The sequence below is a fragment of the Acomys minous genome, assembly GCF_964271855.1.
Source record: "Acomys minous genome assembly, chromosome: 9".
Lineage (NCBI taxonomy): Eukaryota > Metazoa > Chordata > Mammalia > Rodentia > Muridae > Acomys > Acomys minous.
The window spans coordinates 6,557,253-6,585,248 of NC_140490.1; the positions used below are offsets into that span (position 1 = coordinate 6,557,253).

The 27,996-nt window shown below is 41.6% G+C and overlaps 1 pseudogene across 1 annotated transcript; it reads left to right on the plus strand.

The window, feature by feature from the left end:
• Positions 1-27,805, plus strand: LOC311604504 (small ribosomal subunit protein uS4-like; annotated as a pseudogene). The gene is made up of 2 exons: positions 1-36; positions 27,115-27,805. The product of its transcript is annotated as a small ribosomal subunit protein uS4-like (transcript).
• Positions 27,806-27,996: the final 191 nt, after the last annotated feature.

Here is a 27,996-nt window from a genome sequence, read left to right on the forward strand (position 1 = left end):
ATGGCTCTGTTCTTTGAAGTCCGTAGCAGTTCTGAGGTAGGTGGAAAGCAGGAAGTGTAACCCTCTTTCCTACACATGTTGAGAAATCGAGACACATCAACTATCAGTTGTGAATACGGTTTGTGGAAATTTTGGTCAAGGCTACAGTTCTGTATTTAGTCAAGACATTCATTTTCTCTCTGAGGTTTTGTACTTAGCTTGTGATTAGATTTTGGGCTGTTCTTTGGTAACTGTGTATCCAAGGCTTTATACTTAAATGCTCTCAATATAATACTCCAATATAGTTTGTGAATAAATGAATCAGCATACAATTTAACACAAACACATGCATACATACTGACTGCGGTTCCCATGTTACCTCAGATGAACCTCATTTCTCTATCGAGACCACTCCACCTTACCAGACCTTTCCACACAGGTCCCCCTTTTTTTTTCTCTTCCAAATGTTGACTCATACAGTATGCCGCACCCTCCGTCCCCACCCCAAACCACAAACTTCCCTCATCACTCTGAAAACAATGTGACTTTTTCTTTTCTTGACCATTTTTTTGCCCAAGACAGGGTTTCTCTGTGTAGCCTTGACTGTCCTCACTTTGTAGACCAAGCTGGCCTCTAACTCAAAGCTATCCGCCAGCCTCTGCTTCCAAGTGCTGGGATTAAAGGCATGCGCCACCATGCCCAGCCTCTTGACCATTTTTTAGTTAGATGTGCATTTAAGTCATTTTAAATTTTATATATTTTACAATTTTCATACCTTTTAATTGTACTTCAGTCTTGTTTTTAAAGATTAATGTGTGTGTGTGTGTGTGTGTGTGTGTGTGTGTACCTGTGTGTGTTATGTGCATATGAAGGTAAGTTACCCTGTCACTCAGAAGAGACTGTTAGCTCCCCTGGAGCTGAAGTTACAGAAGGTTGTAAGCCTCTGGATTTGTGTGTTGGGAACCAAACTGTTATCTTGAAACTGAAAGAGCAGTCCGTGCTCTCAGCCTCTGAGTCTTCTCCCCAGCCTCTGTACTTCAATATTATGCATTGAACACTATGCACGAGAACACTATAAAGAAGGCTACTAACACAATATAAAAATCCAGGTCCAGGTGCCAACTGCTATTGACATTTTAATATATTCTCTTTTAATAGTTTTTTTTTGTTGTTCATATGTATGTCTGTGCTCATATTTTTATCTTACATATTTTTCAGTGAAATGATTTACATACCATAAAATCTAGCCCTTAAGTATATAATGTTCAGCCGGGCATGGTGGCGCACCCTTTTAATCCCAGCACTCAGGAAGCGGAGGCAGGTGGATCACTGTGAGTTTGAGGCCAGCCTGGTCTACAAAGTGAGTCTAGGACAGCCAAGGCTACACAGAGAAACACTGTCTCAAAAAACCAGAAAAAAAAAGAATATAATGTTCAATTTTCATTCTTAATGTTTTCATCTTAACATTATTGTATCAAGAACATATGAGGCCGGGCGTGGTGGCGCACGCCTTTAATCCCAGCACTCGGGAGGCAGAGGTAGGCGGATCGCTGTGAGTTCGAGGCCAGCCTGGTCTACAAAGTGAGTCCAGGACGGCCAAGGCTACACAGAGAGACCCTGTCTCGAAAAACCAAAAAAAAAAAAAAAAAAAAAAGAACATATGTCAATAATATTGACTAGGTTTTTAAAACAATGTGTGTGAGTTTTTGTTTGTTTGCTTTCTGAGACAGGGACTCATGTAAAACAGGTTGGCCACAACATCAATATATAGTTGAGGATTCTTTTCTTTTTCACAGTTTTTTAGGCAGGTTTCTCTGTATAATGGAGGCCTGGCTGCCCTGAATTTGCTTTTTAGACAGGCTGGAGTTGAACTCAGAGAGCTCCACCTGCCTCTGCCTCCCGAGTGTTGGGATTAAAGGAGTGTTGCCACCATGCCTGCAAAGCCTGCAATTTCTTTTTTGTTTGTTAATTTTTTAAAATGTATTTAATTATCTAGGTACTGTTGGACATTTTGATTGTATCTAGTCTTTTACTATTCTCAATACTATTCTTTAAAATATTTTTAAGTTTGCCTTAATGGTTAAGAGTATTGGTTGCTCTTGCACAGGACTCAGGTTCAATTCCCAACACCTACATGGTGGCTTCCAACCATCTGTAAATCCAATTCTAGAATCTGATGCCTTTTTCTGACCTCCACAAGAATCAGGCACACATCTGGTACATAGACATATATGTAGGACAACACCCATACATGTTTTTAATGTAAGTTTTTATTTTTAAAGACTTAGAAGTGTTATTTAACACATTTATTGTTATTGTGAGAGGGACAAACTGCGTTGGCTATCTTCTCAGCAGGAATTCTCTGTTTAATCTTTACCTTATGGAATCTAGTATTGTTTAGAAGTGTATTAGTTGTTTACTTCTGAGTATAAATCAGTCCTGAACATGAATCCTTTACAGCTTTCATGGCTTATGTAGTTCAGCAAATGGGTTGGCTGGGTTGTTCTGAGCCTGTCATGAGACTGCAGTTAAACAGTAGCTGTTTATCACCAATGACACAGCTCCACACCACACCAGCAACTGCCTGGGTTCTTTTCAGAGTCCTCTACCTAGGCAAAACTGAGATTTGTGGCTTTGACAGAGAAATGAATTTCAGAGCAAGGCAAATATAAAAAGTAGAAATGGAGGTGCTCCAAGAGAGAACAGTGCACACCTAAAGAATGGGTGTGGACTTTTCTGTGAGAGCTGCAATAACACAATGGGTATATATGCGATTTTAGGAGGCCCTCAAGTTACATCTCTGACATTGATAATAAACCACTGTTTCTCTTGAAAAACTTTTTAAAGAATTTTTTGAAATTATGTGTATGTGTGTTTGTTTGTGTGGGTATGTGCATCCTGTGCATGCAGGTGTTCTTGGAGGCTGGAGAACTTCAGGTCCCCTGGCTAAAGGTGGTTGCGAGCCTCCTACTGTGGGTGGCTGCTGGCACCTGAATGCAGGTCCTTTGAAAAAGTAATAAGAGCTTTTGAGCCATTTCACCAGCATCCCTACCACCACCTTTTCTTTTGAGACAAGGTGTCACTATGTCCCAGTTGGCCTGGAACTTGCTATGTACAACAGGCTGGCCTTGAACACACAGGGATCTTATTGCTTCTGTCTCATAAGTTCTGGGATTAAAGGCATGCATTACAAAACCTGGCCCAAAATATTTACTTATTCATATTCTATGCATATATGAATTTTATCAGAACTTATATATGTGCAGCATGCCTTTAGAGGCCAGAAGGGTCCCCTGAAAATGAGGTGGGTGACAGCTGTCAGCTACCATGTAGGTGCTGGAATTGAACCCACTTCCTCTGCAAGAGCTGAAAGCTCTCTCAACCCCTGATCCGTCTCTCTCACTCCTCTTTTTAACACTGCCAATTCATACATAGTTTAAGAGTTTTTCTTAGTAAACAATGAATTTTTCTTAGTAAACAAAGTTGTAAGGCAGATTTATGAGGGACATCTCATAAACCTAGAGAAGATGAGTGGTAAGAAGATAAAATTATATGTCATATTAACTCTAAGAAAGCACAATTATTATCCTTGATATCCTTAATTAAAGATGTCTTGAGAATACATTATTTGGCCCTAAGTAAGCACAATTTGTTTATTGTCTTAGACAAGATGTCTTTTGAAAAATATGCATTTAGCCAGGCAGTGGTGGTGCACACCTTTGATCCCAGCACCCAGGAGGTAGAGGCAAGCAGATCTCTATGAGTTTGAGGCCACCCTGGTCTACAAAGCGAGTCCAGGATAGCCAAGACTACAAAGAAAAACCCTGTCTCAAAAACAAAAGCAAACAAAAAACCCAACAGCAACAAAACACAAAACAAAAAATTACAACAACAACAAAAAGAAAGAAAAGAAAAATACGTGTTGACTCAGTGGCTAGGAGGTCCTTATCAGTGGTGGCTGAAGTCTTCTGCCTTTCTCAACAGAAGGTCAAGGCCTCTCCCAGCCTTTTCTCACCTTAGTGCTGTAATTCTTTCTCTTTCTACCCTACCTCAGAGTAATCTCCAGTGCATTTCCACTTATCTGGACTTGGAAAACTAGAAGAGCTGAAAGCTTGAACAAATGGAAACTTTCTCTATTTCTTTCTTTCTTTTTTTTTTGTGAGACAGCGTCTCTCTGTGTTTGCCTTGGCTGTCCTGGTCACGCTTTATAGACCAGGGTGGCCTTGAACTCACAGCGATCCACCTGCCTCTGCCTCCTGAGTGCTGGGACTAAAGGCATGCGCCACCACGTCTATTTCTTTTTTTTAAGATTTGTTTTTTATTACTCTGAATTACGTATAAACATGTGCATATGAGTACAGGTACCCACAGAGGCTTTGGCCTGGAGCTAGAGATACAAGCGGTTGTGAGCCACCTGATGTGGTTGCTGGGAATCGAACTGCGGTTCTCTGAAGGGGCAGATTTTTTTTTTTAATTTATTTAATTTTAATTTATGTGCATTGGTGTGAGGGTGTCAGATCTTGGAGTTACAGACAGTTGTGAGCTGCCATGTGGGTGCTGGGAATTGAACCAAGGTCCTTTGGAAGAGCAGGCAGTGCTTTTAACCACTGATCCACCTCTTCGGCCCCTACTCTGAAGCACAGGCACTTGCAGCACGCTGAGTTTATTATATGGGGCTCAGAATGCCAAAACTACATCTCTATACTGATCAAGAGCTAGACGGATGTTCCTAGAAAAACACTGCAAGCCTGAGTCATGCATAGGTCTGCCCTAAATTCCAAAAGAAGAAACATAGACTGTATTCCTTGATGGAAAAGTATTTTCACACCATAAGTAGAGTGTTTTGAGCTGAGCAAGCTGGCACATATAATTCTAGCTCTCGGGAGGCAGAGGCAGGTGGATCACTGTCAGTTCGAGGCCAGCCTGATCTACAAAGCAGGTCCAGAACAGTCAAGGCTACACAGAGAAACCCTGTCTTTAAAAAAAAGTATTTCAGAAATGCAACTTATAGAAGAAGGCAAATATGATTTTAAAAAAGGGGGAGGAGAGAGTGAATTAATGTACGTAAACACACTACTAGATATCCATGCAAATTTTTTCTTTCTTCTTCTGCAGAACCTGGCAAAGTATACTAAGTTACTCAGGTTCCTCTGCCAGCAGGGTAGCCAAGCAATAAATTCTGCCTAATTAAGCTAAGACCAAAGCTAAGCTTTGGCTCTCCTAGTACAGGTACTTGCTGCTTCCTGGTGCACAGGAACAGAGGTTCAGGTGTCTTCTTTCCCTTTTGTATATGGTATTAGAATGGACAGCATCTGGATCTCTGAGTTTGAGGCCAGCCTGGTCTACAGAGTGAGTTTCAGACAATCAGGGCTACACATAGAAACTCTGTCTTGAAAAAAACCAAAACAAAAATAAGTATAGCTGGCCATGGTGGTGCACACCTTTAATCCCAGCAATTGGGAGTCAGAGGCAGGTGGATCACTGTGAGTTCAAGGCCAGACTGGTCTACAAAGCGAGCCCAGGACAGCCAGGGCTACACAGAGAAACCCTGTCTCGAAAAAAAAAATATGTAGATAGATAGATGGATGGATAGATAGGTAGATAGATGGATAGATAGATAGATAGATGGATAGATAGATAAATGGTAGAAATAGGTTAAAAAAGAAGCTCTCCATTTAGCATTTGTAATGGAATGCCTAGGGTTTAGAGAAATACCATAAGGAACTTAAACTTGAAGGCAGGGAAGGAGAGATTTTTCATCTGCTGGGGCAGGAGGCATGGGAGTAGGCAGTGGGGAGGGAGTAAATGGAAATAAAATATAATCACTCATGCACTAATAAATAAGTGAAAAACAAAACCAAAATGTCAACCAACTCTGACAAAAATTGATCCTTCATGCCTTGTAGTATCAAATATTTAGCCAAAAATTATTTTTATGTAAAATTAATAAGTATCCATCTCATGAGCATGCACATCTCCTTCCAATTTTATGTATATCAGAGCATTGTCTTTGTGATGGCTAGTTTTGTATAAGTTTGACACAAACTAGGGTCACTCAGAAAAGAGAACCTCAACTGAGAAAATGTCCCTATCAAAATTGATCTGTACACAAGCCTATGGAGCTTGTTTTGTTTTGTTTTTGTTTTGAGACAGGGTTTCTCTGTGTAACTGTGGCTGTCTTGTCCTCACTTTATAGACCCAGCTAGCCTCGAATTCACAATGCTGGGATTAAAAGCAAGCACCACCACCAACCAGACTGATGACTGATGTAGGAGGAGCCAGCCCACTGTAGGCACTGCTACCCCTGGGCTGGTTGTCCTGGGTGCTATAAGAAAGTAGTCTGAGCCAGGTGGTGGTGGCACACGCTTTTAATCCCAGAACTTGGGAGACAGAGGCAGGCAGATCTCTGTGAGTTTGAGGCCAGCCAAGTCTACAAAGTGAATCCAGGACAGTCAAAGCTATACAGAGAAACCTTGTCTCAAAAATAAAAACAAAACAAAAAAGTTAGTCTGAGCGAGCCATCAGGAGCACTAAGATAGGATAGAAAATAGAATCTTTTCTCCTAAATTGTCAAATACGTATGCCCTGAACATTGTTAATGTAAATCTTACATAATAGCCTTCATAACTGTTATTATTGTGTATGGTTTATTATTAAAAGAAAAGGAATGCTGAGTGGTGGTGGTACATGCCTATAATCCCAGCATTTGGGAGACAAAGGCAGGCAGATCTCTGTGAGTTCGAGGCTAGCCTGGTCTACAGAGCAAGTTCCAGTACAGCTGGAGCTACATAGAGAAACCCTGTCTTGAAAAAACAAAAAAGAAAAAAGAAAAAAAAGGAAAAGAATAGGAGCCTTTTTTGGACTTAAAGAGGAAAAAGTTGAGAGAATATCTGTGCAGTGCATGGATGCAACATCTGCCTAAAAACAGATGTGATGGCACTAAGATTCGGCAGGAAATAGGAGATAGAACATCCAGCAGGAAGAAAGGATTCTGAGATAGAACCAGGTGCTATAGCTTCAAGAAGCAAGAAGGACAGACATATTGTACCTGAGCACAAGTAATCAGCCACATGGAAAAATGTAGACGACTATAAATGATTTTTTATTTATTATCATTATTATTTTTAATTTGTTTTTGGTTTTTCAAGACAGAGTTTCTCTGTGTAATAGCCTTGGCTGTCCTGAACTCACTTTGTAGACCAGGCTGGCCTCAAACTCACAGAGATTTGCCTGCTTCTGCCTCCCGAGCGCTGGGATTACAGGCATAAGTCACCATGCCTGGCTAGTAGTACTATCTTTTAAAAATGTGTGTGTGTGTGTGTGTGTGTGTGTGTGTTGGGATTAAAGACATGCACTGCTACCACCTGGCCTGTAATAGCATCTGATTAGAAGTCTTCTTAGAAATCTGCTGTTGAAGAAATCTAGAGTGAAAGTTTATTAGTAGGTAGTAGGTACAATTAGCAGGATTGGGAAAAAGAAGAGAAAAAAAAAAGGCTAAGAAAAGTATCCAAATACATACTGGACTGTCAATGATCCATTAACCAGAGGCATTCTTACATTTTTGGAGATCCATCTGGAGTTGTTGGATCCTAACTTTTATTATACCTGACTGGTTAACATATAAGCAACATTCTTTCCTGAGGAAAAGGCAAAGGCCACCTGTCTCTGCTGTTAGTAGATCTAATCCTCAATGCAGTGCCATGGTAGCCAGCAAGCCTGTTCGACCCCTGAAGGGTGAGGATGGTCTGAGCCGCCCATTGGAGACTCTCCATGGACTTAGATGAAAACTGATGGTAATATCTAGGGAAGTAGTCAGTCTTGCTGCTCCACTGCTGACACCACTGTTTCTACCCAGGACTGCGAGACCAGGTAGGACCCTAACTGCTCATTTGTCATGCTGTGCCACTCTTAACCCTGTGGTGGGGGTGGGGGCTGGGAAAATGGTTTAGTCCTAGCAGCTCACACCTGTCTTTAACTCCATGATCTGACACCCTCACACAGAAACACATGTAGGTAAAACACCATGCACATAAAATAAAAAGACAAGAGAAACCCTGTCTCGAAAAAAAAAAAAAGTACTACTTTAGCTGTAAACAATAAAAAATTGTAATTTTACTTCCAATCTTGATGAAGCAAGTCAGAGTAACAGAGCTTCAATTTATGGAGTTACCTAGATACTATTATATATTGTATCAAAACTGTTCCTGGGGAGATGCAAGATACATGTCTACTTACCCTACACATGTCTACTTAGCCCACGACAGATCAAAGTGCAGATACCACCAAAGTCCTACTTGGTGAACCAAGAGGATTCCTTATAGAAATGTGGATTTGGGGTCATTTACAGGTAGAAAGGACTCAAAGACTGTTGCATCACCAAGGCCTACCCCAGCATGAGTGACAGCTCACAAAGTTGGGAATCTGGAGCACACTGCACAGCCTGCAGGCAGCTCAGCAGGCTGAAGAGTGTCCTTTTTAAAGATGCTTCATTTGGTCTAACCCTCTTCCAGGCAGCCCAGCTAGTTTCTGCTTCTTCCAAGCAGCTCAACTTGCCTGGGTCTTCTTGGCAGCCCGGCTGCTATCTGAGAGTCTTATTTGCAGGTCAGCTTTCTAAGGTCTGAAAGGGACAGCTTTTATTGTTTGCACTATTGAATCTGGTCAGTTTGGGGGACTTCCTGAAACTGTCTTGAGTTGTTTACTGTTCAAGGAGCTTCCTTGAGGGATGGAATGTTCAATCTCAGAGACAAGTGTTACACAACAATACAGCAAGGGCATTTTCTAGTGGTAGAAAGCTTAACTAGCGTGTATGAGACACTAGATACCTTTTAATGTAAAGGTAATCCCAGCACTTGGAAGGCAGAGGCAGGTGGAGCACTGTGAGTTCAAGGCCAACCTGGTCTACAAAGCAAGTCTAGGATAGTTAAGGCTACACAGACAAAGCCTGTCTCAAAAATAAATAAATAAATAAAATATAAAAAATTCAAGCAAATATATGAAGCAATCACTTTTAAACATTAGCAGCAGTAATAGTACATGACAGTGATCTCTCAGACAAGAGAGTAAGTGAAGTGAGCTTTATTAATGTATTGATTTAAAGGACAGTTCAAGGAGAAAGAACCCAGAGTCCAAATCTCTGCTGTGAGAAGTTTCTGGGAGAAGCAGGAGGTTGACAAGACTGAACTTCACAGTTAAAGAGTCTCAGAAAAGACAAAAGTCATAGGAGGAAAAACTCTGGAGATTATCAGAGGATTGACTTGAGGTCTTTAATGCAACTACCCAAAGCTGGAGAAAGAACCACTTCTGTTTGGTGGTAGCGCACTCAGGAGTCAGAAGCAGGTGGATCTCTGAGTTCGAGGACAACCTGGTCTGCAGAGTGAGTTCTAGGACAGCCAAGGAATTTGCTATAAAGAGAAATCCTGTCTCAGAAAATCAAATACTGCTGCTGCTGCTGCTGCTGCTGCTGCTGCTGCTGCTGATAAATTGTTTAAAGAAGAAAAGGCCTAATGTGGTGGCACACATCTTTAATCCCAGCGCCTGGGAGGCAGAGGCAGTGAATTTGAAGCCATACTGATTTTAATACCAAGATACAAACTAATTAGGGGTACACTCTAAGACTGTTTCCCCGAAAAGAAAGGCAAGCTAGATGTATTACTGTAATATTAGTGCTCAAGAGGTAGAGGCCCCAGGTATGGTGGCACACACCTTTAATCCCAGCATTCAGGAGGCAGAGGCAGGCGGATCTCTGAGTTTGAGGTCAGCCTGGTTTACAAAGTGAGTCCAGGATAGCCAAGGCTACACAGAGAAACCCTGTCTCGAAAAATCAAAAACCCAAAAAAGAATTAAAAAAAAAAATAGGTAGAGGCAATGGAATCCCCACTAATTTAAGACCAACCTGGCCTAGCCTACAAATTTGTTCCAAGATGGTCGGACCTAATATTAAGACCCTATCTAAAACAACAACAACAACAGGCAAAATTAAAACTTTAAGACATAGAGGAAGGTGAAAAATCTTGTCAGTAGTAGTCATGCATGGTAAGAAATGTTAAGTCTTTCAGACAGAAAATACACACACACACACACACACACACACACACACACACACACACACACACACACACACAAAGGAATTAAAAATACTACAACCAGACCAGAGAGATGGCTCAGTGACGAAGAGCACTGACTGCTGTAGCAGAGGAACTGGGTTTGATTCTCAGCACCCCTGTGGCAGCTCACAAAGCTATGTAACTCCGGTACTCTGGTTCCATGGGATCAGATGCTCTTTTCCAGCCTCTGCAGATACACGTGTGGTGCACAGATATACATTTAGACAAAACACCCATGTCCATGAAGTTTAAAAATAAAAAGTAAACACTAAAAAAATAATAAAATAAATAAATAAATTTTTAAAAAGTAAGCAATATAAAACGAAGCTGGAGCATGTGTTTTTCTTCCAGATGACCTGAGTTTGGTTCCCAGCACCCATGTTGGACGGCTCACAGGCATCTATGATTTCAGTTCCAGTAGATCCAATCCTATTAAACAGGGTCTGGAGAGACCTTAGCAATAAAGAGCATTTGCTTTTTTTTTTTTTTTAATGTTTTATTTATTCATTACGCATACAATGTTCTGCCTTTATGTGTTCCTGCACACCAGAAGAGGGTACCAGATCTCATTATAGATGGTTATGAACCACCATGTGGTGGCTGGGAATGGAACTCAGGACCTTTGGAAGAGCAGCCAGTGCTCTTAACCTCTGAGCCATCTCTCCAGCCCCCAAGAGCACTTGCTTTTGTAGCAGAGGACCCAGGTTTGGTTCCCAGCGCCCATGTGGTGGCTCAGAACCATCTGTAACTCCAGTTCCAGGATATCCAGTCACTTTTCTGACCTCATTGGGCATTGCGTGTATGTGGAATATTCATACACATACATGCTTGTTTATAATATTAATATTATATGCAGGATTTTGCTGTGCTAGGCCTGCCCATGTTGTGTGGAGGAGTGTGGACTTTGGGACTTTGGGTTATGAAAGCAGTGGAAGGTTTTTAAGTGGGGCTTAATGGGCCGTCCTAGTAGAAACATGGAGGACAGTGGTGCTGAGGGTGATTTGAACTGAGGTGCCTGGCTCAAGAGGCTTCAGAGGAGAAGTTTAGTATGCTGCCTAGAGCGCGTTCTTTGGTATTTGGTAAAGAATGTGGGGTGCTTTCGGGTGGTTTGTATGCACGTGGCCCATGGGAAGTGGCACTGTTAGGAGGTATGGCCTTATTGGAGGAGGTGTGGCCTTGTTAGAGGAAGTATGTCACTGTGGAGGCAGAGCTTTCAAGTCTGGCCAGTGTGACCTTCCTCCTGGCTGCCTACCATGACAATAATGGGCTAAACCTCCAAATCTGTAAACCAGCCCCAATTAAATGTTTTCCTTTATAGAGTTGCCATGGCCATGGTGTCTCTTCACAGCAATAGAAACCCTAAGACAGCGACTAAGCCTGATGGCCTAAGTTTACCTCTGCAACTCACATAGTGGAAGGAGAGAGCCAGCTCCCAAAGGTTATCCTCTGATCTCCACAGGTCAGCATGCTGCATATGTACACACAGAGAAAGACAGAGACAGAGAAATAATAAAAATTAAAGAACACTATAAATAATAAATATGGGGAGCTAATAAAAATGAAGTTTCCTTACATTACAAAAAAGTTGGAGGTCAGCAATGGATGGCCTTAACTCAGTTGCTCAATCATCAAAGAGTCTAGATCTCAGCCTGCCAAACTGGACTTTTTGTCCTTATGTTTGCTGCCTCAGAAAGCCTGCTATGAAGTCTGGCATAGTGGGGAGCACCTTTAGTCCCCTCAGGAAGTAGAGGCCCATGGATCTCTGTGAGTTCAAGGCCAGCCTGGTCTATATAGAGAGTTTGAGAACAACCAGGGATAGGCAGAGAGAACCTGTTTTAAAAGGGCAGGACAGGGGATTACTATGTTTTATGTGATTTATCCCCAGAAAAACTGATATTGAAGTTTATAGTGGTATTAAGAGATCCTAGAGCCTTTAAGACGTGGGACATAGTGGAAGAGGTTGGTCCTGGCTTCCCTTGTGAAGACAGTAATGCTAATTGTAAGGATTGGCTTATCTTTAAATTTTTCTACTCATATACCAGTGAGGACTGTGCATAAATATAATATTTGTGTAATTACCCCTGAGTAAATGGGTTTAGAAAGAATGATACATTTGAATGTCATCAGAAGGAAAAAGAAATATACTATTATGTGATTTGAGGCTAACTAAAAAAAAAGTCTCATCAGCTTAAACAAATTGTAGTTATTAGGCTAAGAAACAAAGGAAAAAACCAAAGGTAGAAAATTTTACATTGAGCTCTGCATTACCTCATTAGCAATCAATTCTCACTATGTTTTTATGCTTCTTCTATTGCTTCTGTCAACACATACACTCATTCGGGGATATATTTGAGGGAATTCATCTCCCTGGGTGTCTCTTAATTACAGTAATCTTATTTTCTCTAACCATCTTGCCCCTTCATTACCAAATAGCAAGACTATGACCCAGAACTAGCCAATCATCCTACCTCCTCAGTTACAATCAGCCATTCAGGAGGACATGTGTAACACTAGCAGAGCCAATCAGAATCACTCCCTGAAATTTATGTAGTGGTACTAACAGAGATGAATTTTCTGTTGGAAGTGGTAAGCTTGAAGGATTTGACATTGGAAGTATTGGAGCCATTTTCTCCAGAAGTTGGTCTGGAGTATAAAATAAAATAAAATAAAATAAAATAAAATAAAATAAACCAAAGCATTGAGAGAAGCAGTACACAGAGAAAGAAGATATTTAATCCATTGTTTGAGCCTCTGAATCTAGTGAGGATTAAAGCCAGAGCCTGGCCTGAGTCACTCAAATATAGGAACCAATAAAGTCCCTTTGGATTTCTCTAAGTTAAGTTAGTATTCTGACATATGTAATTGAAAGATATCTGCTAATGTACATTGCTAATCTCTAGCATAAGAGGAGGTAGAGAAGTATACTAACGGGTATATGCCTGATAGAAGAAAGAGGAAGGTTTTAAAACCACCTAAGGGAGAGGCACATTGCTTCCTGTGATTAACAACCACAGTGTATACCCTCTTTCCTCAGATAGCCATCTAGATTTTTCTCTGCTTTTCCTTTTGTGAGTGTGTGGTGGTAGGGCCTGGGACAAGCTAAGCAAGTGTTCTACCACAGAGCCCACCTGGTTTTTACCTAGGATCTAGTTTTGAAAGTGAAATAGTATTATCATTTGGGGTGCTATGGATAATTAATTGTATTTTCTAAGAGAGTTCTCATTTCTTTTCCAGTATACGACCTACACAAACCTCAGTTTACAAAAAAAAAAAATTATTTTATTATAATCAGAGTATTTTAGAGTCTCCAATCCAGTAGTTTTTAACAGAAGTTGATGAAAGATTATAAAACATTTAGCAAACTTCTATAATGTAACTTTTTTTCTTTAAAGATTTGTTGTTTTTTGGTTTGTGATTTTTTTTTCTTTTGCTTTTTTGTTGGTTTGTTTGGTTTGGTTTGGTTTGGTTTTGGTTTTTGGTTTTTCAAGAAAGGGTTCTTGAAAGTGTACCTCTGGCTGTCCTTGAACTCACTCTGTAGACCAGGTTGGTCTCAAATTCACAAAGACCTGCCTGCCTCTGCCTCCCAAGCACTGGGATTAAAGGTGTGTGCCACCAAGCCACGAGTGGCAAGGGGAAAAAAGGTGTGCATCCCTGCCACCACCACCACCCGGCTGCTTTTTACTTTTAACTGTGTGTGTGTGTGTGCCAGTGTTGGGGTACATGCACATGAATACATGTGCTCCTGGAGGTGAGAAAAGAACTAGGATCCCCAGAGCTGGACTTACAGGATGTGTAAGCTATCTGACATGGGTGCTGGGACCTGAGTGACAGTCCTCATACAGACCAGCAAGAGCTCTTAACCACTAGGCCATCTCTCTAGCCCTTGCAAGTTACTTTTCTAAGCAAACTCCTTTTGCACACTCTTTATGTGCTCAAAAAGTGAAGTAATTTTGAGAAGTGGGTAAAAGATAATATCAACTGCAGGCCTGTTGTGAGATAATAATTTCACTCAGGTAACACAAATGACTAAACCTTACTAGCCTAGAACTACAAATTTTAGCCATATTTCCACTAATACTAAAGCAAATTATCAGTGCTGGTTCCTTTGTTTGTCAAAAATCAGCACAACCTGATGGGAAGGCTGTCTTTCCATTGCCAGAAATGAGTACATAATACTGCTGTCCTAGCCTCTCAGACACCCTCCCTGGGTCACTACAGGGTACGTGAAGGTGTCTTCCCTCAGTTCTTCCCATTTTGATTCAGGGCTCTAATACCAAGAAACATATTCTTTCTCCCCTTAGCTGCTCTGCTCTATATGCTGTGGTCTTAGAAATGAAATCAACTTGTACCAAAATGCCAAGTGTGGTGCAAAGATAATCTCACAGAATCCAAGGATAGGAGTTGAACTCAGCTTTACAAGAAACAGAACGAGGGACTGGAGCTCAGCAGTTAAGACCACTTGCTGCTTTCCAGAGGACTGAGAGGCCAGGTTTGATTCCATGACCCACATGTAGGCTCACAGCAGCCACCTGTGACTCCAATTACACGATATCTGATACCATCTTCTGGCCTTCCCTGGCACCAGGCACACACATGGTGCACAAACATACATGTAGGCAAAACACTCATACACATAAAATAAACAAAATGAAAACAAGTAGGAATGGTCAAGCACTAAGACAGATAATTCCTGCTTTGGCATTTTCCACTGAGGGTTCTTGGCCTGTGGACCCCTGTTCCAATCTCCACTAATTTAGTTTTCTTACCTTTTCATCTAGAGCAGCAGGTCTCAACCTGTGGGTTAAGACCCATTTGGGGTCACATATCAGATATCCTGCATAGCATATATTTACATTATGATTCATAACAATAGCAAAACTACAGTTATGAAGTATCAACAAAAATAATTTTATGGTTGGGGGGGTCACCACAACATGAGAAATTGTATTAAAGGGTCTCAGCGTTAGGAAGGTTGAAAGCCACTGATCTATAACTTTATTTTTTTGTTTGTTTGTTTGTTTGTTTGTTTTTCGAGACAGGGTCTCTCTGTGTAGCCTTGGCCATCCTGGACTCACTTTGTAGACCAGGCTGGCCTCGAACTCACAGCGATCCTCCTGCCTCTGCCTCCCGAGTGCTGGGATTAAAGGCGTGCGCCACCATGCCCGGCTGATCTATAACTTTAAGCATAACTGTCCCAGCTAACAAGGCTTCTTCCTCATTTTATTAGTTGTGTTGACTACTACATTTCTTCCCCCCCCCCAGGGTATTTTTTTGACCATTTTTTTATTAATTTATTCATATTACATCTTGATTGTTAGCCCTTACTACTACATTTCTTATTTATCTTTTCCCCGCTCCTTTTCTCAGAAAGGCTCTCAGGATGTAGCCCAAGCTGACCTCAAACTTGAAATCCCCGTGTCTGAGCCTCCTTGAGGGTTAGCATCACACCAAGCTTGAAACCATCTTTTTTTCTTTTGTTTTGTTGTTTTTGATAAAGGGTGTCTCTTGCAAACTAGACTTGTATCCAGCTAACAGTGTACACTGTCCTTGGACTCCCGACACTCCTGCTCCCATTTCCCAAGTGCTGGAATTAGAGGTGGAATTTGCTTGAAACCATCTTGATTCTGATTTCAGAGAACCCAGACTAACATATCTAGCATCAATAGATTCTAAATTACTTAGTCTTTTTTTTAAAGATTTATTTATTTATTATTTATATGGTATTCTGCCCACATATGAGCCAGCACGCCAGAAGAGGATACCAGATCTCATTGTAGATGGTTGTGAGCCACCTTGTTGGTGCTGGGAATCGAACTCAGGACCTTTGGAAGAATAGATGGTGCTCTTAACCTCTGAGCCATCTCTCCAGCCCAAATTACTTAGTCTTAAAAAAATGAAGGAACCAGGTGTGGTGACACAAACTTTCAATCCAAGCATTGGCAGGTAGGTGCAGGTGGATCTCTGTGAATTAAGGCCAGGGTTGCATAGAGAGACCTTGTCCCAAAACAAAAACAAACAAACAAAAAGTTGAGGAGCCAGACATAGACATGGTTGATTATGCGTACGATCCCAGGAACTAGGAGGTTTAGGTAGGAGAATTGCTGTGAGTTCAAGGCCAGACTGAGCTACAGAGTAAAACCATTTCTCAAAAAAGAAAAAAAAATATGTATATTTAAAGGGCAGCAGCCCAATATGATCACTGTGTAGTTTCCTCCAAAATAAGGTGACGCGCACACCTATAAATCCCTACAGTCTTCAGAGAGTTCTTTCATAAATGACAAATGTAAACAAAGCAAAGTACACCTCTGCAAAGGCAGACAATAATTTGTATATATATAACATAGACTAAATTCAAATGGCTAGAAATTATACTCAATTTATATTAACACATTTTAAAATATGAAACAACTGTATTTGATTTTGTTTACTGTATCCAAATTTTCTCCCAAGAACAAAGGGTCAGTACTTAAGCATATTTTTAAAAAGCAATACCTTTTTCATAGTAAAGGACAGTCCACCTTCAACATGTATCCAAACTTCATTTCTCTTATTAAAAACAATGTTTATTTGAATTTTAAATTTTAATTATGTATACATGCATTTGTTTCGGGATAGTCAGAGGCTAGACACTTGTGGAGCCTACATCTCGTGGAAGTGGAGTTACAGACAACTGTGAGCCGGCCTGCGTGCTGGGGAAAGAGCTGCAGTCCTCAGCAAGAGCAGGACTTTATCTCTGAGCTCTCTCTCCCTTGCCCAAAACTTCTCTTTTAAGCAGGCAGGAACTACTTGTGGTTGGTTGGTTGGTTGGTTTGTTTGTTTGTTTGTTTTTAGAGACAGGGTTTCTCTGTGTAGCCTTGACTGTCCTGGACTCACTTTGTAGACCGGACTGGCCTCAGACTCAGAGATCTGCCTAATTGCCTCCCGAGTGCTGGGATTAAAGGTGTGCGCTTCGGCTGCCCGGCAACTTGTAACCTTTTAATGACAATTTATTCTAGTTTAACAATCTTAAGGTCCCAACCTTGAGAACAATAATGCCTTTTATTAATTCATACTTTACTGGGTAGGGAACTACATTTTAGAGAATTAGGGAATTTATCCAAAATTACTACACTAATAGCTCACCCGGAGAGTGCCATGTACCTGTAATCCCAGCACTCAGGAGGCGGAGACAGGCAGATCTCTGTGTTTTCAAGGCCAGCCTGGTTTACAAAGAGAATCCAGGACACCCAACGCTACACAGGGAGACCCTGTCTTGAAAAACAAACAAATAAAATTAGCTCACAATCTTGAATCATCCTGGTACTTTCAGAAATCCTACCAAAAATCCAGTGTGCTTTAGATCTTAATGTAGGAAGGATATGGCTAGTCCGGGTGAGGACGGCTGGGCGGCCCCGCTCAGCAAGATGCTCGGGCGTCTTTTTCCATCAGTCTCACGACATCTCTATTCTACTTGGCTTCTCCACATCCTATCGCTGGAATCTTCCGAGCATAGTGCCCAAATTTCTTTCTTTTTCTTTTTTTTTTTGTTTTTGTTTTGTTTTGTTTTGTTTTTGTTTTTGTTTTTGTTTTTCAAGACAGGGTTTCTCTGTGTAGCCTTCTATCCTAGACTCCCTTTGTAGACCAGGCTGGCCTCGAGCTCACAGAGATCCACCTGCCTCTGCCTCCTGAGAGCTGGAATTAAAGACGTGTGCCACCACACCCAACTGCTTTGACAAATTTCTTAACTGGCAGTTTTCTGAAGTGCTCAAAGGTGCAAAAGCCAAAATGGTCAAGTAGTTCTATAAGTGGCACAGCATCCTTTCTCTATGTTCTGTTGGTAAGACACAACAAAGCAAAAACAGGGAAATGTTTAAGCATATGAAAATATATAAGATCTCATGCACCCAACCATCTAGCTCCAGAAATTGTGGGGCGTTTTATAACTCATTATAACGTGCTCAAGTCTCTGACTTGATACCAAACACTTTGAGAAAATTGAAAGGGCAATGATTAGTCATTTTTTAAAATGAGTCAGAGGATCAGAGTCTGTCTGGGAGAGGATTACACAAAAGCATGAATAACAGGAGAAATATCAGCAATGAGGCCATTTTTGGAAAATAGCTACCACACTTTACAACTAATTTACCTGTCTCTTGCCAGAAATATGTATTAAATAACATCTTTATTCATTCTTTCCTCCATTCATTCATTTATTCACTACTGAGGATTGACCCTAGGGCCTTGTACATGACAGGCAAGTACTTTATCAACTATAGCCCCAAACCCAGGGAATAATCTTTAAAAGCTAAATATGAGCCAAACAAAATGGTTCAAAGCTTTTAAATTTTGTTTTAATTTGGGGTTTTTATTCCACATGTTGTTATTTAAAATAGAGTTTAAGCTAACCCTTTCTTGAACCCTACGCTCCCAGTTAGACCCTGGAAGCTCTTTGCTTCCTAATAAGCTTTTCCTTCTTTTGTTTGTTTGTTTTGCTTTGTTTCTTTGTGTAGCTCTGCCTTGCTCTGTAGACCAGACTGGGCTCAACTCACAGAGATCCACCTGCCTCTATAAAGGCATCTACTGCCACCAGTCAGTCCCAAGACAGGGTCTTGTGTAGCCCTGGTTGTCCTAGAAATGCCTGTAAACCAGGCTAACCCTGAACTCTCAAAAATCCTCTTCCCTCTGCCTCCTGAGTGTTGGGATTCCAGGTGTGAGCCATCTTAACCAGCCTAAAAGTATTTTAGAGATGTGCTTATGGCCAGACACTGTAGCACAGACTTGTAATCCCAGAACTTTCCACATGGAAGAAGAAAGATCAAAAGTTCAAGACCAGCCTCAGCTACATAGTGAATTCTATACTAGCCTGGGCTACACGAGACCCTGCCTCAAACCAAACAAAAAAGAGAGAGATGTGTCTCTGATCCCAGCACTCAGGAGGCAGAGGCAGGTAGATCTCTGTGAGTTCAAGGCCAGCCTGGTCTAGATAGTGAGCTCAGACCAGCCAGGACTCTATGGTAGATCAAGAGAGAGAGGCACTACTATGTCTCCTTTTTATCAGAGCAATGTACAACTTTGAAGTTGTTTGGTTGGTTTTTTGGTTTTTGTTTTGTTTTTGTTTTTGTTTTGTTTTCTGAGGCAGGGTCTCTCTGTCTTGGATGTCCTGTACTAACTCTGTAGACCAGGCTGGCCTTGAACTCACAGCAATCTGCCTGCCTCTGCCTCTCGAGTGCTGGGATTAAAGGCTGTGACACCACGCCTGGCTTTCAAAGTTGTTTCTTGTTGGGGACAGAGTAGGTGTTTGTTTCTTTTTTAAACTGCATCTTGCTCTTGGTTTCCAGATTGTAATCTATTTCCTAGATTCTGACACTTCTTGGCCTGAGGCCTGGAGAGATGGTTCAGTGGTTAAGGGCACTGGTTGTTCTCCCAAAGGTCTTGAGTTCAATTCACAGCCACCACATGGTGGCTCACAACCATCTGTAATGTGATCTGGTGACCTCTTCTGGCCTGCTGGCATACATGCAGGCAGGATAGTGAATAAGTAATAAATAAATCTTAAAAACAAAAACAAAAATAAACAATTCTTGTCCTGAACAAAAGGAACCTTACTCTAGGCACACACACACATTTGTTGACGTTTTTAAAAAATCTGTTTCCTTGGGGGAAATAATCAAGATGTAATCCGAATAAATTATTTATTTATTTTTTGAATAAATTATTTAAATTTTTAAAATTTAAGTTTAAAAAATCTATTTTCTGAGATAGGCGTGGTGGTGCATGCCTGTAATCCCAGCACTTGGGAGGCAGAGGTAAGCAGATCGCTGTGAGTTCAAAGCCAGCCTGGTCTATAAAGTGAGTCCAGGACAACTAAGGCTACACAGAGAAACCCTGTCTCAAAAAACCAAAAGAAAGAAAAAGAAGAAGAAGAAGAAGTAGAAGAAGAAGAGGAAATCTATTTCCTCATTCTAATCATGCTATAACCAACTACCTCCCCTCACTTATTAAAGTGTTCTTGAAGATGTTTTTAAGTTCTTAGATTTAAATAATTGGTGAAAATAATTAAACAGACTTTGAACATGCACCTTCACCGTCATGAACTATAAAATTTTAGGAGCTCGTCCAGATATAATTTACATGCTATAAAATTACACATCTGAAGTATACTGTACTTCCTTTATTTTATGGTCATGACTGTTACGTTTACAGAGGTTTTGTTACTATCACCACCTTCAATTCTAGAGTATTCCATAACACAAAAGAGAAAACGTCTATACATTTGCCATCACTTCCCCTTCTGCCACCCAGCCCTAGCCAACACCTACACTTTTTTTCTCCATGGATTTGACTAATTTCGCTTCTGTTTTCTTTCTGATTTCACCCACCAAGTGCTGGGATAACAGCCATTCACCATACCCAGATTATGTGGGCCTGGCATTCAAACCAGGGCTCTGTGTATACTAGGCAAGCACTCTATTAGCTGAGCTGTGTCCCTAACCCTGTAATTTCTGTCTTTATATACTTGCCTACTCTGGATAGTCTTTATGAATAGAATCACATTATTTGTGCTTTTTTCCTTAGAAAATGTTTTGAAGGTTTGTCCATGTTACAACTTATACCTGTACTTTCTTTGTTTTATGGCCAAATAATAGCCTATTATGTGAATGTGTCACGTTTTCTGTATCGATCCCCAGTTAGTGGGCATGGATCTGTTTGCAGCACTTGGGTCTTATGAATAATTTTGCTATGAACATTCATGTACATGTTTTTATATGGACATGTGTTTTTCAATTCATTATTCATGAATGGATGATTATTTTCTAATAAGTACATTTTATATTTCTGATATACAGCAAATTATAAATAACTATTAAATGAGTATTGAGAATTAGAGAAGTAAGTGAGGGTTACACTCAAAATGTAAGTGTAAAGGGATTTAAAAGCTTAAGTGTACCAGCGTGGTTTCTATCAGTTCAAGATGCGTTTGCGTAAGACAGTTGATTTAACTTTGAATTTCCATTCCCTTGACTAAATAATGGGAAAAAATATAACTGTAAGGATTGAAACAGACAGCACTAAACCTTGTAAATGATCATTAATTATTAGTAATTGTTTTAAATAACTTCTATGCTGGTGTATGTTTTTTAAATTTATTTACCTTTATTTTATGTGCAATAGTGTTTTGCCTGCATGTATGTCTATGTGTAAGTGTCATATCTTGGAGTTACAGACAGTTGTGAGCTGCCATGTGGGTGGTGGAATTTGAACCAAGGTCCCCTGAAAGAGCAGTTAGTGCCCTTAACTGCTGGGCCATCTTTCCAGCCCCACTGTTGTGTTTTTATAATAAATGTGCATTGCTTTTCAAAATCTTACTACTTCAGCTTCCTAAGAGCTGGAACTCTAGGCATATGGCGCAAGATCAGCTAAGTGTATTCTTCCATTATCAAATATGATCTTAGACTGAAGGATACCAATTGAACCTGCTTCCTGGTTGTCTGTTTTAGGTTGACTGGAGACACAGAGATTGCTGACTGAAGGCTTGAGCTGTGCCTTAGTCATTTTTTCAACTTTACAAATCAAGAGTGAGAATTAATTGAGCATACAGATTCATGAACTAGGAGCTGTGGAGAGGGCCCCTGGGTAATGTGCCTGCTGCACAGTCATAAGGACTTAAGGCTGGATCCTAAGCACCCACATGAAAGCCTGGTGTGCCTGTGACCACACTCAGGAGGCAAGGACAGCACGTGCTCCTCCCACCCTAACAGACTGAACAGTTGGCTTTAGGAGTAGGTGGAGAAGACAGTGGTGTCACTTAAAGGGGATTTCAGTGTGTCCCCATGTCCTTCATCAACCTGGCTGCCATGACAACACACCATTGATTGGGCATCTTAAACAGTAGGAACTGGGGCTGAAGAGTCTGCTCAGTGGTTTAAAGCACTTGTTCTCTGCCAGAGGATCCGGGTTTGGTTTTCAGCACCTTCATGGTGGTTATAACCATCTGTAACTCCAGCTCCTGGGGAGTCCAATATCCTGTTTTGACCTCTTAGAGCACCAGGCAAATACATAGTGCATATATATGCATGCAGGCAAAGCATCCATACACATGAAATAAATAAAAATACACTCAAACAATGGAAATTACTTTTCAAAGTTCTCGAGTCTTGCAAGTCCAATGGAAAGGTGCTGGTAGATTTTGTTCCTAGGCCTTCTTCCCAGCTTGCCTATGCTTCTCTTTTCCCTAACACCTTTCATGAAACTACCTATGCTTTCCTAGCATTGGGCTGCGATTACAAGTGCTACCATGCCTTATTTGGGGGTTTTGTGTGTGTGTGTGTGTGTGTGTGTGTGTGTGTGTGTGTGTGTGTGTGTGTTTCGTTTTTTCCTACATGCATTCGGGGTCTTGTGCCTGCAAGCCAAACACTTTATCTACAGAGCTATCTCCCTCCTCTGCGTCTTCTTCCTCTTTCTCCTCCTCTTCCTCTTCCTCCTCTTCTTCCTCCTCCTCCTCCTCCTCCTCTTCCTCCTCCTCCTCTTCCTTTTCCTCCTCCTGACACAAATCTCATCTGGAGAGCCCCACTTTTGCGATCTCATCTAACTCAGATCACCACCCGTAGCTCAAAACTTCATCATCTTAAGGGCTAGGGCTCCCTAGGATGCAGTATTTGGTGTAGATCATCTTCATACCACACGGGAATTTTCATCTCACTTATACCAGCATCCCTAGTCATCACAGCAGTTAGACGTGCATGTGGGCTAATCATTTTTGTTATGAAATCCATTCAAACCTTAGCACACACTACTTGAAGAGTCATGTTTCCTTTCCAACCCCTGGTGTGCAGATGGTTGGCTCCACTGATAGTATTGGAGGAACTAAAAGAGGGTGGAGAGTGAGTGACTTTAGAGTCTCAGACAGGTGATGTAGCAGCCCCATGAGATAAATACTATTTTTCCACTTTGGAAAAGAAAAGATTTTTGGTTTTTGTTTTTCGAGACAGGGTTGTCTTGGCTGTCCTGGACTCAATTTGTAGACCAGGCTGGCCTCAAACTCACAAAGATCTGCCTGCCTCTGTCTCCTAAATGCTAGGATTAAAGGCGTGCACCACTACACCTGGCCAAGAAAAGGGTTTTTAAATTCCATTAGTTTACAGAAAGTTACTCGTTAGATTAGGTGTGGAGAGCAGGTATTTTAACCTGAATGTATTTGAGTGTCATTCCTCAGGTGCAGTCCATTTTTTTTCCTGGGACATGATCTCTCACTGGGCTGGAGCTCACCAAGGCAGAAAACACTAGTGCAGCTCTGGGATTATGGGAGGGGATGGAGAGCATTGGCTGCAAGTCAAGACCAACTGCCTTCCCCAGAGTAGTCTTTCAAAGGACTGGTTGTCACAGCTCTCTCCCTGGCTAACCACGCCCTCCTTGACCCGGCTGAAATGCTGCTGCCTCCCTGGTGCTATGGGCTTACTGTACTTGACTAAGTTAGGACTCCAGCAACTGCTGCTGGCTGGGCCACACACTCCAACAAAACTTCCTTATTTGGAAAATTCTTTCCTGTCATATTTGGGCAGGAAGACTATAATCTCTCATTACAGAGAAACAAGATGTCTTGACCTACATTAGAAAGGGCACTTGCAAACACCAAAACAGAGAAACTTTTTTTTTTAACATCAATCTCTTCCTAACTGCTTTGCTTCCAGGGGAAGGAAGTAAAGACAGACACTACTTCATTAGAGATTCAGAGGACATTCGTGAATCCCCTTCTCCTTTGACCACAGAGGCTGTTCGAATTAGCAGAAAACTTTGAATCTGGGTCACAACAAAATTTAAAACTTTTGTTTGAGTTTAAAAAAAAAAAACCTAGAAGTCAGGTATAGTACAGGTTGCAATCCCAGCTCTCCTGAGGCAGAGACGGTGAGCCTGGGCACTCCAGGATATACAGCAAACCTTTGTTTCCAAAAAGAAAATTGGGTTTGGAGCTTAGCTTAGAAGTAGGAGTTCAGACCCTAGCAACACAGAAAAGGAAATATACATTTTGTTTATTGGTTGGTTATTTAGATTTTTTTCTTTTTGTTTCTTTCTTTTTTTATTTTCTTTTTTGTTTGTTTTCTGAGACAGGGTTTCTCTGTGTAGTCTTGGCTGTACTGGAACTCACTCTGTCCTCGAATTGACAGAGATCCTTCTGCCTCTGCCTCTTGAGATTAAAGGTATACACCATTATGCACACCTTATCTGTCTATCTTTAGATTTGTCTCTCTGTCTCTGTCTCTCTCTCTCTCCTCTGTCTCTCTCTCTCTCTCTCTCTCTCTCTCTCTCTCTCTCTCTCTCTCTCTCTCTCTGGTGTTTTGAGACAGGGTTTCTCTGAGTAGCCTTGGCTGTCCTGGACTCGCTTTGTAGATCAGGCTGGCCTCTGCTTCGCAAGTGCTAGGTTTAAAGATGTGCCACTACCACCTGGCTATCTTTAGATTCTTTTGCTTTATTTTATGTGTACGAGTGTTTTGCCCAGCATGTATGCCTGCTGCCCTCAGATGTCAGAGAATGGAAGCAAATCCTCTGGAAATGGAGCTTTGGATGGTTGGTGCTAGGAATTAAGTGTAGGCCTTCTAGAAGAGCATCCAATACTTTTAACTGTTGAGCCATCTCTCTGGCCCCTATTTATTTATTTATCTATCTATTTATTTATTTGATTCTCACTTTGTACCCAAGTCTGAGCAGTGGATTAAATCAGATAAATAACTCATGCAAACATCCTAACAAAAATGCCTTTTGTTTGTTTTTGAGTCAGTGTCTGTCTCGTGTAGCCAGTATTGGCTTCAAATTCTCTGTGTACTCAAGAATAACCTTGAACTTCTGATTCTCCTGCTTACATCTTTTGAATGCTGTGGTCATAGGTGTGCACCACCATGCCCAGGTTTATGCAGTGCTAGGGACTGAACCCAAAGCTGTGTACATGCTAGGCGAGCACTTAATCAGCTAGGCTACATTCTTAATCTCAAAAATACTTAAAAATAATCAGAACACATGCGTTCTCTTTAGTGCTCCTAATATCTAAAGTCTTCATTTAGTAGGATAGAGTTGATGGACAGGTTTTCCATGTCCCCCAGCTTGCAGAAAGGTCGGACTGATCTGGAAAAGCTGCATTATCTTGGCCAGAATAGTGTAAACTCAAGATGGAGTTTTGTTTTCTTCTGCATTGATCTGCAGCTAATGCCAGTGAGCGGTCTCCTTGTTTAATTACATTCACGAACCATCTGACACAACTTCCCCTGGGAAGAAGCTTATCCGACTCTGACTCATGCTTTACAGCATTTTGGATTTGAGGAAATGGATAATGTACGCCCCGCTGGCTTTGGAATTTTAAACAGAAACCCACATGCTGCTGAGTCTCCGGCTTACTCCCAAATATGGGAGAATGTGTGGCCCAGCCACTGTTGCAGGAGGCATGCTCAGTATGACAAAAGGCAAAACCAGTAGTAGTCTGTACCAAGTGCCAGGCAGGGAGGGGCAGAGCCAGCAGCCACTTAAAGGAGAACAACCCTAAGAAAGGGGAGGGAGGCTGACACTCTAAAGGACCATATCATTTTTCTAGCATTACCCAGATGATGTCATGGAAGTGATCATCTTACTGAGAGTAAAGCATAGTCCCAGCATCAGGAACTACAAAGGGGCCAACTTTTAAAAAGTTCATCCAGCAGCCGGGCGTGGTGGCGCACTCCTTTAATCTCAGCATTCCAGAGGCAGAGGCAGGCAGATCACTGTGAGTTCAAGGCCAGTCTGGTCTACAAAAGCTTGTCCACCATAGCCAGGACTGTTACACAGAGAAACCCTACCTCGAAAAAAACCTTAAAAAAATAAAAATAAAAATTTCATCCAGCAATGCTCATAGACATAGCATAGGGGCAAAATTAATGCCATATCCTATATGTAATTTATATTCTGCAATTAATGATGGTCTGTATGAGAACTTGTCCTCTAGGTGACCTTCTCCCTGGGAATGACACCTGCCAGCACTCTCCAGAAAGTGCACCGGAACAATTAGATACAATTAGCACCCAATGACCCTCCGAGATAAAACAACTTCCTTGGAGATTCAGCCTCTCAACGCAACCTGCTGGAAGGTCAAAATTCCTGAGACTCACAACTTTCCCTGGAGATGCAGCCTCCACCCAACCTGCCTGAAGGACTACATTCCTGAGACTCAGGACCCCTGCTTATGGTTTTGTCCTTACTTCCCTGTGACCCCAACCCCTAATTACAGTTTTTCCTTATAAACCCATTGCCCTTAAAGCTCCAGTATCATTCTCCTATCCTGCTGCGTCAGGAAGGATGGTGATCCAAAGCTCTAAGCCCATAATACAGGACTCTGTGAACACTGCATGGGTATCGAGTCCTGGAGCTCTTTTTTTGGGGGGGGGTCTCACGATCTGGGTAATCTCGGCATAACAATAGCATGTTGGAACCAGAAATGGGATGATAAGAGTCTTGTCCTGAGCTGTTTGTGTCACCCTGATCCCGGGTCATGGTAGCAAACCCTGGATGCCCTGGCATCTTCTGAACGAGAGCTACCCTAGAATAGCAGCCCTGGATCCCAGAGCGGAAAGATAACGCTCTCTGCTGAAGGCCAAAGAAGACTCACTGTCCACTTGACCCCATCCCCTAGTGCTCAATCCCTCTCCTGCTCACAAACCTCTCCCTTTAAAAAGCTTGCTTACCGGGGTGTGGTGGCGCACGCCTTTAATCCCAGCACTTGGGCAGAAGAGGTAGGCCGATCTCTATGAGTTCGAGGCCGGCCTGGTCTACAAAGTGAGTCCAGGGCAGCCAGGGCTACACAGAGAAACCCTGTCTCGAAAACCAAAAAAAGAAGAGGAGGAAGAGGAAAGAAGAAGAAGAAGAAGAAGAAGAAGAAGAAGAAGAAGAAGAAGAAGAAGAAGAAGAAGAAGATGATGATGATTAAGATTTATTTTTAAACTTTAAATGTTCACTGAAAAGGCAAACAAGGTCATGGGCATGAGTTTGTAGGCTCAGTGGACCTAGAGAAGCCAACATGTGGGTTGCCAGAAGTTAGGTTTGCCACAAAACCTATGTGACCCCACAGAGACCCTTCCAGAAATCTCGTCTCAACCAGGAACTGAAGTTGATCAGAGAGTATGGACTCTAGGATAAATGTGAGGTGTGGAGGGTTAAATGTACACTGGCCAGGATCCAGCAAGGCTGCTTGGGAGCTGCTGACGCCGGACAAAAAGGACCTAAGATGTCTTGGAAGGGAATGCTCTGCTGAGGCGTCTTGTTCGTATTGGGCTGCTGGATGAGGGCAAAATGAAGCTGGATTACATCCCAGGCCTAAAGACTGAGGATTTCTTGGACCTAGGTTATTAAGCTGGGCCTGGCCAAGTCCATTCACCACGCCCGTTTGTTTATCTGCCAGAGTCATATAAGGGCCCCGCAAGCAGGTGGTGAACATCCCATCCTCCATTGTCCATCTGGACTCCCAGAAGCACATTGACTTCTCCTTCCGTTCTCCTTATGGTGGTGACCACCAAGAAAGGCCAGGGTGGTGCTGGAGCTGGTGATGATGAGGAAGAGGATTAAATTAATACACTTGGTAAAAAAAGAAAAAGAAAGAAAGAAAACAAAATACAAATGATATGGAACTTTAAAAAAAACAACCCTATTATGAAGTATTCCTTTGCATATGACACTGTTCTAAAGTACTTAATATTCATCAGCTTGTTCAATATTTACTTTCCCTAGGATGAAGTATGCATGTTATCACCCAACACCATTTATAGGTGAGGAAAGCAAAGTCGATACAACTGCAGCCGTTGCCTAGAGTCACTTAGGGAGAGCATAGTAAAGCTGAGATTTAAAGGGGACTCACAATTCTCATTACATATGCTGCCTGAAGAGTACATGACAAGCATGCCATCCCAAGCACAACATCAAGCTG